The sequence below is a fragment of the Rhinolophus sinicus genome, chromosome 7 (assembly GCF_057876585.1).
Source record: "Rhinolophus sinicus isolate RSI-liver-muscle chromosome 7, RSI-T2T, whole genome shotgun sequence".
Lineage (NCBI taxonomy): Eukaryota > Metazoa > Chordata > Mammalia > Chiroptera > Rhinolophidae > Rhinolophus > Rhinolophus sinicus.
The window spans coordinates 54,335,935-54,350,281 of NC_142507.1; the positions used below are offsets into that span (position 1 = coordinate 54,335,935).

Below are 14,347 nucleotides of genomic sequence, written 5' to 3' on the forward strand. Positions count from 1 at the left end.
CCCGCTGCCATGCCAGGAGGATGGGCAAAGGCGCTGAAACAAGCATTTACGGAGCACCTGCTGTGTGCACAGCCCAGAGTCATGCTGGGGTTCACATAAGGGGAAGCCCCAGGCTTTGCTCACAAGCCGGTCTCACCGGGAGGACTCGGCGTTGAACAGAACAACTCTGAGCACGGCCTGGTGATGAGAATCATGGAGGGGAATTAGAAGGCACTACAGACAACGGGCTGAGGAGCCGCCCTCAACCCAGGAGGCTCTAATTAAGAAGGTGTGACCTCTGGACAGGGCAGGTACCCAGCACAGCACCCAGCCTACTCCCCCTCTCTCCTCCCCAGCATAGCTGAGCCTGGGCGTTTCCAGACACAGATCTCCACCATCCGTGGAAATAGAAAGACCTAATGGCTACTCCAGGGTTCCTCCCGCTCCTAACTGCCACCGACAGGCCAAGCCACTGTGACATGACTGGCCAAACTCTTCAGATACAAAAGAAAACCATCCACCCTGTAATAAAGAATTGCATTAGGTGGCTATAGTAACTGGGTTCACTCTGGGAAGGAACTGAAGCAACGAGTCACAGATCCCTTTGATTTGCCTGATGGGGGACGAGATTTTATGCCATCCGAGTTAAAGGGGAGGGTGTGTCATCACTCTGCCCAACCTGAAAGGCAGGTGCTGGTCCCCTGGCAGGGTCACCACCACCTCTCCGGTGCCCTGCTTCTGTTTCAGTTTCCTGGTGCAGAGCCTTGGGGCGGGGAGGGGGGGAGATGGCAACACACAATGTGGTTAGAGGCTGGAGAGCTAGACTGAGGTCTCTTCTCGGAGCCTGTTCCCACAGCTAGCCTTGACCCTGCCCACTCAGGGGATTAGCATTAGCACCCAGTATTACAGGTAATAAGGGGGATGCGCTTTACTAACTTCTCTAAAAATGTGAGGGATTATTAAGACATTGGCCTGGGAGACATTCATAAAGAGTGAAGGGGGGTTCGGGTGGGATGTGGGGGCCTATGAGTGGCGGATAGACCTTCCAGGTTGCAGACTGATGGCCCCTGCTGATAGGGCTCCTGGGGGCAAAGGGATTCGCTGGCAGCTAGCAAAGAGGTCAGCATGGGCATTCCATCCTTGAATGGCCAATCAGAAGTATTAAATAAAATAATTCTGGTTATTTATGAATTCTCCAGAAACCCTGGAATTTTAGCTGTAGTACATGGGTGTATAACAGGCTCTCTCTCGCTCTCTCTCTCTCTCTCTCTCTCTCACTCTCTCTCTGTCTCGTTCTCGTTCTCTCTCTGTAAAGTCTGCTAGGCCCTTCCATCTGCACCCCCACCTCATCCAGACCAGGCCTGCACACTTCCCTCTTAGAGTTTCTCACAGCTCCCCATGGGGTGACTCTGAAGGGCCATCTGGTCACCTCCAAACAGGTCGGTTCAAGTGGCATTTCTGGAGCCCCCAGTGTGTTAGCTGCAGGGCCGAGGGTGGGCTGTCTTGGCAGGGAGACTGCCATCCTGGAGCCTCCACTGTCAGCCTGACAGCGTGCTGACCCACGCGAGGCACACAGGAAACCTGCCTTTTTTTTTTTTTTCTTTCTTTCCTTTTCAGGGTAAATAAGTTTAGAGTTGATTCGTTGGACTCACCAGCTTTCCCCATTCTATTTTGAAAGCCTTGCGGCCTTTCAGTTCCTTTATTTAAGCAATGTCTTTCATTAAAATGTTCTCAGCTATTAGGGGAGATCCTGCTTAGACATTCTGGCCGAGCTGAAAAACTTGCATTCGTGTGCAACTATGAATTTTTTTTTTTAAATTACAGTAGAGAAAATGGAAAAGGGCTTTTCTGTTCTCTATTGTTCTCTCTCTGTGGGAGAAAAACTCCAGGGAAAAATTCCATCATTTAAAAATATATATGCAGAAAAAAAGCAAGAGGGGAAAAAATGGAAGATTTTCTTAAAATCCAGTAATGACATATAGATGTACTTTTTTGCAAGCTCCCCAGAGCAGATATTCTGCATGCACACCATTACGATGGGGGTTTCCATGGGAATGACATCAAAAGTCCTGTAATACCTAATTAGGTTTCCCCGAGGACAAGCGCTGATTGCCAGTGGTAAAATGAACTCCTGGGCTTGCAGTAATGGTTACCATAAAATTCCCAGTCAGCAAATGCACCGTGGAACCAGCTGAAGAAAGGGAGAAAGGAGGGGGGGGGGGAAGCAAAGGTAGAAAAAAGGTACCTCTGAAAGAGGCCAGCAGGCACGTGGCGGTCAGAAAAGTCTGATTCTACCACAAAGGCTCTCAGAGGCTGGGGTCCACGCTAGTCAGCTTGGGGTCTTTCTGAGAAGAAGTCCTCCCGGTCTCCAGCTGCTGTGCCAGACTGAGCCAAATGGCAGTTGGCCATGTGTCATGGCTCCCGGTGGCTCTTCAGCCTGGGTTCTCCTGAGCGCTGCCCCTGGCAGAGCTCACCGGTCATGTCCTGCAGAATGCCGGGGAACCCACAGGGACTTCTGAGTCTGCAGCTTGTCTGGGATAGCCAGAGACCGGGGGTGACCAAAACCCCCTGCTGTCCCCAGTTCTTAGAGAAGGAAAGCCAAGCTATGGCATTTGAGGAAGTAAGTCTTTTTCTCTAACACAAGAAAAAATCCTTTGATCCCTGACCGAGGCACCCCTGGGGTACAGCATTCTGCCACTGACCCCCTGTCCCTTTCCTTCTCTGGTCCTCAGATTCCTCTTCTGTAATGGGAAGGGTTGGATCCAATGTGCGGTTTTCCATTCTCTCCCAGCTGAGGAGCCATTTCATCTCATGAGATATTTTTTCATACAAGCCCAGTATGGAAACAGATGCACTCAGAGCGGTTCTAGCTGAAAGGGGGGAGAGAGCATTCAAAGGCCGCCTCCTTCACCACCTCCCCCAGCCTAGCTCTCTGTGGAGGCCCCGTACCCCTCCATGGAATTCTTTAGTTGGAAAACCATTGGCTGAACAGCTAGCCTCTAGCTGGATGGACGGATACAAGGAGCGGTGCTGGAAATCAAGGTGCTCGGGTCAAGTTCAAGAGATGCTGGATGCTCAGGCATGGAGCTTTCCCCGGATCAGCTGGTTCATTCATTGATTCACTCATTCATTCATTCAGTCAGTATGAGTTGAGTCCCTATCATGTCACAGTCCCCATGCTAAGCTCTAGGAATATAGCGAGAACAAACAGACAAGGCCTCTGTCCTCATGGGGCTTAAATTCTAGCGGAGGAAAACAGACAATAAATGGGCAAACCGTTTCATTTCAGTGAGTGGTGCCTGCTAGGAAGAGACTAAGAGGGGGCAAAGGAAACAAGAGCCGTCTGGGCAGAGGCTGCACTGTCTCCGGCAGGCAGGGCCCTCTGAGGAGCGGCCCTTTGCATAGATGGTAAGCCCTGCCAAGGTCCACATTACAGGCGGAGGAGACAGCACGAGCCAAGGCCTGAGGTGGCCTGGAGAGTCTGCGAGAAAGGCCCACGTGGGGGATAAGTGAGGGTGCTGCCCCATGAGGTCCTGTTTGCTGGGGCCTTGGAGGCTTTGGGAGGAGCCACCGAGGAACAGGGAGGCCACAGGCTCAGGCCCAGCGGGGCCATGTGCTCCTCACCACTTTCTGAATACACAGGCTCACAGGTTACATACATGACTGTGTGAGTCAGCTCAGGCCGCCGGAACAACGTGCCACGGCTGAGTGGCTTAAACAACTGAACCTTATTTCCTCACAGTTCTGGAGGCTGGATGGATCTGGGGGCTGGACGGTGGGGTTCTGGGGAGGGCCTCTTCCTGGCTGGCCTCCTTCTCACTGTGTCCTCATATGGCAGAGAGAAGAGGGAGAGAGAGAGAGAGAGAGACAAGAGAAGGATCTCTCTCCTCTCTCTCTCTCTCTTCTCCCAAGGCCATTCTTGTGACATCATTTAATCTTAATTACCTCTTGAACACCGTTTCTCCAAATATGTCACATTGGGGGTTAACACTTTAACATATGAATTCAGGGGGACACAATTCAGCCTATAGTAGTGTCCTCATGTGTCAAAGTTACCCCCAAACCCAACTACAGGCCTAGCCAGGCAACTCTGCACATACTGTCTCACTGCAATTCACAGCCTTCCTGTCAGGAAGAACTATGACGCCCATTTTCCAGATGAAGAAACTGAAACTCAGAGAGGTAAAGTCAATTGTCCAGGGCCCTGCAGCCTGCTGTGTGCTTCCAGGTCCATGCCTTTCCCTGCCAGCCTGCCAGGCAGAACCCTCCACGCTGGGGACTAGCCAGTTTGGGCTTCACTCGGTTTTATTCTGAAGAAAACTCAAGCTCTCTCTTTAAGATGTTCATTTCTCAGAAGAGCCTTCCCCGACCACAGAATCAATACACAATGAAACCAGGCTGGGTGTGCGCCAGCCTGGGAAACCCGCGCTGTGCTTAGCCATCCCGACGGGGCTCTGTTTGTGGAACGAAGGCAGCTGCTTTCATTCCCCCTGACAAATATCCAAGTTCATCTGTTCCACCCTCCTCGGACCCGCAGGGTAGAGCCCCACTGGGGAAGAGACCATCTTTGCTTAGAAGCCACCTAGACACCGCAGCGTGTTTGCTAATGAAGACGCTTCCTGTTGGGCACGGTTGGGGTGGATTCAGGGGACACAGACACAGGGCTTCATTTATCTGCCCTAGAAACGAACGGGGACATTGGAGGTGGGGGCTGCAGGCTGAGGGACCAGGAGGCCAGGGGAAGTGTCTGAGGGGCACCTGGGCCAGTCCCAAGACGGGGGAGGGGAGGGCCCACTCAGCCACAGCAGAACAGTCGTGAGACTTTCACAAACAAGACTACGCAAAGTTCAATGTCATGATGTGGGCTGTGCCACCAGCGACATCACCCCCTCCCCTTGGTGCCAACCCACAGAAAAGTCAGTTAAGCCAAAGGCCTCTTTAATCACGGTCCTGTGGGGATCAAGGGACAGGGAGGTGAGCCAGGCCCCCAGGAGTCACCATGTGCAGATGGGGCTGGAGAATTCAGCAGGAGCAGGAGGTGGCAGGAGAAGAGCTGCAGAGAGAGAAATAGAAGCTCCCGGGAACCCCCGAGACCTGTGGAGAGACGCGGGGTCCCCTCCTTGTGTGGAGGGGGAGTTCGTGCCCAGTGCTACTCCAAGCAGTAAGGGCAAGGTCACTCCATCCGACACTTGGGTTACGGTGGCCACCCCCAGGTCTCATACTGTGGCCCGCCCCATCCACATCCACCATCCACCATCCACCCAGTGGCAAGGCGAGTGTTCTAAAGTGCAAAAGAAACCCTGTTACTTCCCTTCTCAGAGCCTTTCGGGGGCTCCCCAGAGAGTTCAGGATCAAGTCCAACCTCCTAATTGTACTTGGCAAAAGGGCCCTTCCCTGTATGGCCCCAGCCAGTCCCCTGCCAACCCGGCATCTCATTCCAGCCAAACCAGGTTACACATGGTCCCTGAGCTTCTGTCTGTCACAGTTTATACAAGCTGCTCTCTCTTCTCAGCTCCTCACCCGGGAGCTCCTTCATGTTCTTGAAGCTCCAGATCCAGTGTCTCTCCTTTCCACACGTCTTAGCTGGCCTCTTCCCAACCCCAGGCAGGGTTAGATGTCCTCCTCGGGGAGTCCCCAGTCCCTGTACCCCACAGCCAATCCTCAAATAGCAGCTGTGGAAGGACGGCCAGAAGGTCTGGCTTGCTGGCCCCAATTTCAGGGGAAGAGGGGAGGGAGCAGGTGACCTCTCCATTAGACCCCACAATTGCAGCCTCACAGGCCCTGTGCTGCGTGCGTTATAGGCATTGTCTCATTTAATCCTAAACAGGGCTCAGAGAAAGGTGTTATTATTCCCTTTATACAGATAGGGAAACTGAGGCTCAGAGAGATTAAGTAATTTGCTAGGGGTTATACAGTTAATAAGAGGCAGACCGAAGCTCTAAAGCCAGGGCAGACATGTTCCCAAGTCCACAATCTTGACCACTGTGCCCTGGTCCCAGGCTGTGCGAGCCAGGACCCATCCCAGTGTTTGCCCACCTCAGGCCAGCCCAGCGGCTGTTTCTGGGTCTTTATGCGCCTTGGCAAACCCGGGAGTCAGAAAGTTTCTGAACACCTGCTAAGTCTGGGGGAGAAGACTTGTTTTGCTCAACAGGAAGTTTCTGGTAAATTTCCATTTCATTTTGACACATGAATGCTCCTGCTGAATGTTTGCCGGCTACCAGGGGCTGCCGGACCCCAACCCCTTGTAACTCAAGCCAGTTTGCCACTGGGGAGGGGTTCTGGAACCCTGGCTCCAAGGGTGTTTTGGCAACTAAAACTAAAGAGGTTCCTGGATCTTTCAACAACCTGGGGTGAAGAACCAGGTCAGGACCCAGTGTTAGTGGGGGGTGGGGGGTGATTGCTTTCCCCAAAATGACTAAAATGCCTTTCAGCAATTCCTCAAGGACCAGCTGAAATGTCACCCCCTGGGGCGGGGGCGTTTCCTGTTGGGTGGAGGGGGCCCCTGCAGACAGCAACTGCAGCCCATCTGGCTTTGTCCAAAGTGTCTTTCTCTACCTTAACCCTTTCAATCCTCACAGCAGCACCATGAGAAAGTACTGCGATTTCCCTGGTGTACGGATGAGTCACCTTCCCCAAGACCTCACAGCAAGTGAGTGGTGGCAACAGGACTCGAACCCAGAGCCCACGCTCCCGTCTGTGAAGCCTCATGCCCTCCCCTCTGAGGCAGGCCTGTCCACCTGCTTGTGGGTGCCCTGTGCCCAGTGCCCACGCTGCCACAGGGCTCCTTGGGGACAGCCTGTCTTCCCTGCACTGTTGCCACCACCGTGCCTCCCACCTGCTCAGGAAACACAAACTGCCCAGATGAATGTGTAAACGGTGGCAAATAGTCTGAAAATGTGACAGCTTCAGATGACAAAACCAGTATGACTAAAGAAAACCATCGTAATTGTTTGCCATCTCTACAATTCTCCCCAAGGCAAAATAGTCTTCTGCAGCATACGCATAAGATAGAAACCAAAGAATATTTAGGAGCAAACTGCTCATGAGAACTGCTATTAGAACTGCTAATAATAAAAGAAAACACAACACACTAACCTGGAAGCAACCTGAATACACATCAGTAGAGAAAGCGTTGAATAAATGATGGTACTCACATGCCACATTATTAGCTGTTTGGGGTTGTTTTTTTTTAATGAAGGGGGTCTATTTGTGTTGACTTAGAAAATGTTCGTGGGATATATTAAGTAAAAAGAGAAAATTGCAGCGTAATGGGGATAGTGAGATTCCTCTTTTTTAAAAAAGCAAACACCAACACCTAAAAACGAAAATCCCCGTATATGTACTACATACACGTTGGTGTGTTTTTCACATGGACACACAGAGGTGGTAACCCCTTCTGGTTGATCCCCAAATGGGTAATGCCCGGACCTCTGGGGCGGTGGGCGGGGGGAATCGGGGAAACAGTTGACTCATTTTTTCCCTGAATAATTAGAACGCACCTCTGTGTTAACACAAACCCATGTTGCTTTTGTAATTTTGAAAACCCAATGAAGTAACTTTGTAAAAAAGAACGTTCCTGGAGGAAGCCACTAGTTGAGCCTAATGGGGATGTTTGGAGCGTGGCCATTCTTGGAGAGACAATGACATCCCGCCCTCTCCCACCCGGTAATTTCCTATGCAGAGCTTCAAATCCCTCAGAAGCCCACCCACCCCCAGGATTTTGTGAACAAAGCCCAGCTGGAAGGAGTTAATAGCTGGGCGCCTCTCACAAGGCACCCCCCCCCAAGGCCAATGTCATTACCTGTTCCATAGCTCTTCTGACTAGACCACCCTGTGACATCTAGTGCGAATGCACAAAAACCGAACAAAGGCACCTATTTCAAGGCCCACGTCTCATGTACATTTACATCGCAGCCAGGCGCTGAAAGCTGCATTAGTCAGCGGCCTACCCCGCTCCCCCACTGCGGGCAGAGGTTGGGGCTCTCTGTAGGAGGAGGGGGCCCCCCTCTCAAGCGATGATGAAAATCACTCTCAGTGTTCCCTCCATTCAGGAGGGGAGGGGGCAGGGAGGGGGCACGGTGGCCAAAATCACCAAGGTGACGGCTCCGTGGGGACGGGGCCACAGTGTGCCAGGTGTGGCGCCAGGTTCCATGGGTGACAATGGGAGCTGAGAAGTCAACAGAAGCAAATAAGGATAAGGCTATGGAGGTGACCCGCCGGGTGTGGGGGTTGGGGGGGCGGGCAGAGGGAGGGTGGTTAATTACTATTTGCAATTCAGGATCCTGGGACACTGTGTCATCAGTGCCCACACCTGGTACCACCCTGGACACAAACACCTGGGACGCCTGACTCTTCCCTCCTCTGGCCACACTTCTCCCTGTGGAGCCAGGAACCCACAGTGCTGTGGGACCCTGGCCACCCCCACCTGTAATCCGTCTTTTGAATATCCAGGACCCAAATCCCCTATTTGAGCCTGTTTCCAAGACCCACCCTGCCTCTTGCCCCATCTGTCCTGTAACAGGCAGACCACAGCTGCTGGTAGATGTAGCCTTAAGCCTGATGGTGGCCAAGGGGCAGCTGGGGGAGGGGCTGGATGGACCTTGGGCCTGAGGGCTGAAGAGTCCACAAGAGCCCTCAGGGGACACGATGAGCCAGGGCAGAGAAGGGAGAGGGGGTGCCAGGAGCTGCGGGCTGGGGGTTTGGGAGCCTCCATCTGAGGCTGGCTCAGGCCTGAAGCTATCACAGGTGGGTATATCTATAATCCTTTCCTTCTGGGGTGCATATATCCTGCCGCAGCAGCAGCAGCAGCTATATTTTCTCGACTGTTCTGAGGTCAGACACACAGGACCCTGACACTCCCTCTCAGACAGCCTGTCCTCACTTCACCCCCTTCTGTGGCAGCCCCGGTCTCCCAGACACGCTCTGAAGTGGGTTCTGGGGAATGCTAGTCCTACAGGATTCACCCTGAAAAGGGGGTCCGGGGCCAATGTCTGGGAAACGTCTCTGGGAGATCCATGAGGCCCATGTGCATATTAAAAGTGCTGGCACTGGGGCGGCCGGTGGCTCAGGTGGTTAGAGCGCAAGCTCAGCAACAAGGTTACCGGTTCACTTCCCACATGGGAAGGTGGGCTGTGCCCCCTGCAACTAAAGATTGGAAACAGCGGCTGGACTTGGAGCTGAGCTGCACCCTCCACAATTAGATTGAAGGACAACGACTTGGAGCTGATGGGCCCTGGGGAAACACACTGTCCCCCAATATTCCCAAATAAAAAATAAAATAAAAGTGCTGGGACTTCCTAAAGCAAAGAAAACCAGTCAGCGTTGAAATGTAGTTCCTCAAACTTATCTGACCATGACTCTTGGTCTGGAATAACAGCTATTAACGTTTCAAAGAAGAGCAGAGTGTGGGCCATTTCACTGCAACAGATACTGAAGGTCGTCCTCAGGCGTCTGTGCTTTATTTGAGTCTTCCCGAAAGGCAACAGCTATTCCCTGCCTTGTCACCAAGCTCTGCAGCGCCTACCAAAGCAGCCAGTGCCATCCAGCAGCCTCCTGCCAGCCAGGCACACCCATATGCGTCATGGGCATTTTATTAAACAAGTATATACAGTACTTACTAGATTCCAAGCACTCTTCTCACTGCTTCACAAATATTAACTCTCTTACTCCTCATAATAAACCTGTGTGGTGGGCCCTATTATTTTCCCCATTTAAAGATGAAGAAACTGAGGCACGACGAGGTTGACTGACTTGCCCCAAGGTCACACAGCTGGTTAAGTGGTAAAGCCTGGCTCAAACCCTGGCAGTCTGGCTCAAGTCCATGTGTATCAGTTTCCTACTGCTGCTGTAACAAATGAGCACAACGGTTGTGACTTAACATGATACAGATTTATTCCCTTCCAGTTTTGGAGGCCAGAATTCTGCAATCAGTCCTACTGGACCAAAGCGAAGGTGACTCCTTTTGGAAGTTCTAAGGCGGAATTCGTTTCCCTCTTTTCCAGCTTCTAGAGGCCCCCTGCTCTCCTTGCCCAGAGCCCTTCCTCCCTTCACGCCAACCTCGCCTTTCATTTGCTGCATCTCCTACGTCCTCGTCTGCAGTCAAAGCTCCCTTTGCCTCACTTTTATAAGGACACTCGAAAATCCGGGATTATCGCCCTGTCTCGAGATGCTGAATTTGACCACATCCGCAAAGCCGCGTTTGCCAGCTAAGGTAATAGTCACCGATTCCCGGCATTAGGACCTGGGTATTTTGGGGGACCATTATTCACCCTATCACACCATCCTTTCAACCACTGTGCTGTGTTAGTTTCGTTTTCCCAACAATTCTGGGAGGACACTGTCATTTTCTTTATGTTACAAATTAGAACACTAAGGCTCCAGGACGTCACATGAGCAGCCCAGGTGGGACAGACGTGGGTGACTTGCTCCCGTACCTCTACGTCAGCTGCTGGAGAGGACACAGGACAGGCCGCGCCTCAGGGGCCCCCAAAGAAGGTGCTGCTTTTGTTACGCTCTGGACCAAACCCTCCTGGTGCCTTAACCCCACTGAAACCTCATGAAAGCCCTGGCTTTGGCGCCCCCGGAACAAGATGCTCTTACAGCGAGTTTCTGGGCGTTCACGGGTGCCCAGGTTACAAACACTTGCTCTTGAAAGCAGGGCTTCGAAGAGGTTATTTGCACCCCTACACTCACAGCAGCGTGGTTCCCAACAGCCAAAATGCGGAAGCAACCCGTGTCCTCCGATAGATGAGTTGATAAACAAAATGTGGTCTATACACACAATGAAATGTTATCCAGCCTTAAAAAAGAAGGCAATTGTGACACATGCTACAAAACGGATGAATCCTGAGGACATTATGCTAGTGAAGTAAGCCAGTCACAAAAGGACCAATACTGTGTAATTCCACTTGTACCAGGGGCCTAGAGTTGACAAGTTCAAAGACAGAGAGTGGAATAGTGGTTGCCAGAGCTGGGGGAGGGGGCCGGGGAGGTGTTTAATGGGTACAGAGTTTCAGTTTTGCAAGATGAAAAGAGTTCTGGAGTGCGTGTACCTATCACCACGGAACTGTACCCTTAAAACGGTTAAGGTGGTAAATTTTATGTTATGTGTATTTTACCACAAGTTTTAAAAAGAACACTTTGCTTTAAACTCAGAGTTCTTGCAGGGTAGGGATCGCGTCTCATCCCTTCCTGTAACGGTACATAGTAGGGGTTCAACAGATGTCTGCCTGGGACCCACGAATAGGCTACATGCAATTCTCCTGCCGCCCCCAGCTGAGGGCTGGCATTTCTGGACGCCCTACACGCCGGCGATTAAACAACTATCCCAGGCTTCATTCAAAACCAAAACAATAATTGAGAGTGGAGTGAGACAGGTAGGATGAGAATACATGCAGTCGCCACTGCAGCCAAAAATGAGTAGCTGTCACCCATTCTTAAAAGGACTCGTGAAAGGCAGCAAGGGATGCCCCTTTGCAGAGGGTCAGGTGACTCATGCACCACCTTGGGGGGGGTAGTCTCTCCTCCCCGCTGTTCGTCATGCTTCTACAACACACCAGCCCTCGTCCTTTAATCGGGATTATATGAAATAGCCTTTCAACCGGCAACAGAAGGAGGTGCGTTCTTAGTGGAGCCCCATCCATAAATATAGGGTAACAATAGGAACCAGAGTGGTCCCCAGGGAACACTGGGACTTGCCCTCCCCATGCAGCATACGGGGATGTCTGCAACTCTTTTCCCCAATTACCATCCCAGAATGGTGGTAACAAACTGATGAATTTATTTAGGTAATATCCACAAGCCTTAGTTCTCTTTAAAAGGAAAGGGAATGTGCATGTTTTGTTATACCCATCCTTTATTCCAGTTTAATGGGTCCCTCAGAGACATTAACTATACTAACGGGGATTCTGGTTACAGAGCCTGTCAGACCTTGTGGGGTGGGGAGACAGAGAGAAGGAGAGAGAGAGAGACAGACAGAAAGAGAGAGGAGGGAGGGAGGGAGAGGAAGGGAAGGAGAGAGAGAGAGAAGGCAGGTGGGAGGGGGAGAGCGAGAGAGAAAGGGAGAGAGGGAGGGAGGGACAGGGTGAGAGAGGGAGGTAGAGAGAGGGGAAGAGAGGGAGGGAACGAAGGAAGGAGAGAGAGAGGGAGAGATGTTGGAGAAATTCCCCCAGAGAAGTGTTTTCAAAATGGAATCCGAACCTATCAGTCCGGGAGAGAAAGGCTATGGATTCCGGAGCCCTCTCCAGCCTGTTTGGATGAACTACCTCCCCTTGCCTGTGATCCAGGTAGAAGTTTGACATTTTGGGAGCTCTAAAAGGAAGTTTCTCTACACATTCTCTCCTTCACCCCGGTCTCAGCGACTTCTTCTGTGTTGCCACCGCCTCTCCTTTACCCCCAGACAGATGCAGGGGAGGTCCCTGGGTTACTGGCTTTGGACCTGAGCTAAAAACAGGGAGCCCCTAACCCCAAACCATTACACTCGAGGACATTCTCACCACAAACACCTAGAAGCCTATCTCCCCATTCCAAAGGGGTACAGACAGTCCAATCCAGAAAGAAAGGGCTATTTAAAAGCTGTAATAAATCGTGTGCCAAGTGAGGTGTCAGACATGCAAACCTGTGAATGAAAGTCGTAGAGTTGCAAATAAAACGGTGTGTTGAATAGCTGGAAACTGCCAGGTTCTTTCTACCCCCAGGAAAGGCCCAGGGCCGCGAGAGGCACCCTCCCTGCTTCTGCGGGTGGGAGAGGGGGAGGGAAGGGGCCACACAGAAATGTCTGCTCCTTGGCAGAGAGGCTGACATTGAAAAGTCCACACCTGGATTTCCACCCCTGCACCTTAGAGCAAAGCAAGTGGGGTCATGAGAAGAAGAGAGCACACAGTGAGGGTGGCAGGACCCATGCAGCCTGCAGACAAAACCGCCAGGGTTAGAAACTGACAGACCCCATTTAAAGGTATTATACAAACCACATAAATGATCACCATTAATGACCGTTATTAATGTAAACTTTACATTCTCAATAAACCACTAATAATACTTTTAATAAAGAAAGAAAATGACAAATCAATATCAAATCTCGTAACTTAGTCAAGACGCGGGGGGCTGTTATCCGCCTGTTGAAAGCAGCCGCTGATAACCAGGCAAGGAAGGCCGCAGACCTAAGGTTAAGGTCCAGGCCAGAACCACGTCCCCAGGGTCAGCACTGGGGGTGGGAGGTGGTGTCTCTTCCAGGGTTTGCAAATACTCCAGAGGGTGCCCATCCTTCTCTCCGTGGGTCCCTTCTTTCCTCACTGATGTGACATGTCCATTCTTCAGACATGTGCGGGAACTGTCCCAGGTGCTGAAGACACAGACCCGCGGCCCTCCCAGTGGTTACCAGCCGTGCAGAAGGACAAGTCATCCATCTTCCCAGGGCCCTGAGGGATCTCGTCCCTCCTTCTCTGCGACCTCCTTTTGTGTGTCATGTCCCCTCACTCTCTCCACTTCAGCCGTACTGGCCACCTTCTCCTTCCTGACACGCAGCCTTTTACACGCTGTGCCTTCGGCTTAGAATACTCTTCCTTCACTCTGTGCCAAGTTAGCACCCTCCCACTGACTGGGTCGATCCTGAGTTCCCTGTGCTACTTATTCTCGTCACAACTTTGCAGTTCTGTGTGCATTCATCTGACTAAGGTCTGACCTGTTATGAGGCTGTAGGCTACTCAAGGGCAGAGACTACTGGCATCTGCTTCTATCGCCATGGTCTCCCCAGAGCCTGTCCCAAATACCAGGTACTCAACAAACACTTGATGAGTGGGAAAACGAGTGTACCTTAAGGGAACTCACGCCCATGAGGAGAGATGACTCCATCAGGCGTTTCCTGCAAACCCAGTTTTTAGAGGGAGGGTCAGGGGCCCTCTGAGAAACGCTTGGGCTGTGGAGGGTAGTCGGTTGTCATGCTCACTAGTGCCTTTCTGGTCTCCCTTTAAATCAGTAAGTTCTTCCACTTACTGGCCCACAAGGAACAGGTGCTTGGTCCGTGGTTGAGCCAGAGAGCGGCAGGAGCAGCAGTAAGTAGACACGGCATCAGGCATCCAGGGGTAGCAGGAGCCAGTGCTACGCAGGGAGGGACCACAGGCTCTCCTCTCCTATCCACTCTAAGTGATCACACGTGTTTGCCCAGAGTGTTCTGTGAGGATTCTGGGAAGACATGGGAACTCCTCCAGAAAGAATGCTGGGATTGATTAGTCATGTCTGCTCTGGGTGCCTCGCGGGTCCCAGTGACACGCCTGCTAGGTGTCGGCCAGCCCTGCTCTGGAGACCCAGGGGAGCTTGTTCAATGACCTCCTAGAGAGCTCTTTCCTGCCCACTCTCTGAGGGGCTGTGCTCT

At 51.9% G+C, this 14,347-nt stretch overlaps 1 protein-coding gene across 3 annotated transcripts in view; it reads right to left on the minus strand.

The window, feature by feature from the left end:
- KCNN3 (potassium calcium-activated channel subfamily N member 3) overlaps window positions 1-14,347 on the minus strand; it is a 157,183-nt gene that overhangs the window by 59,252 nt on the left and 83,584 nt on the right. The window lies entirely within an intron of this gene.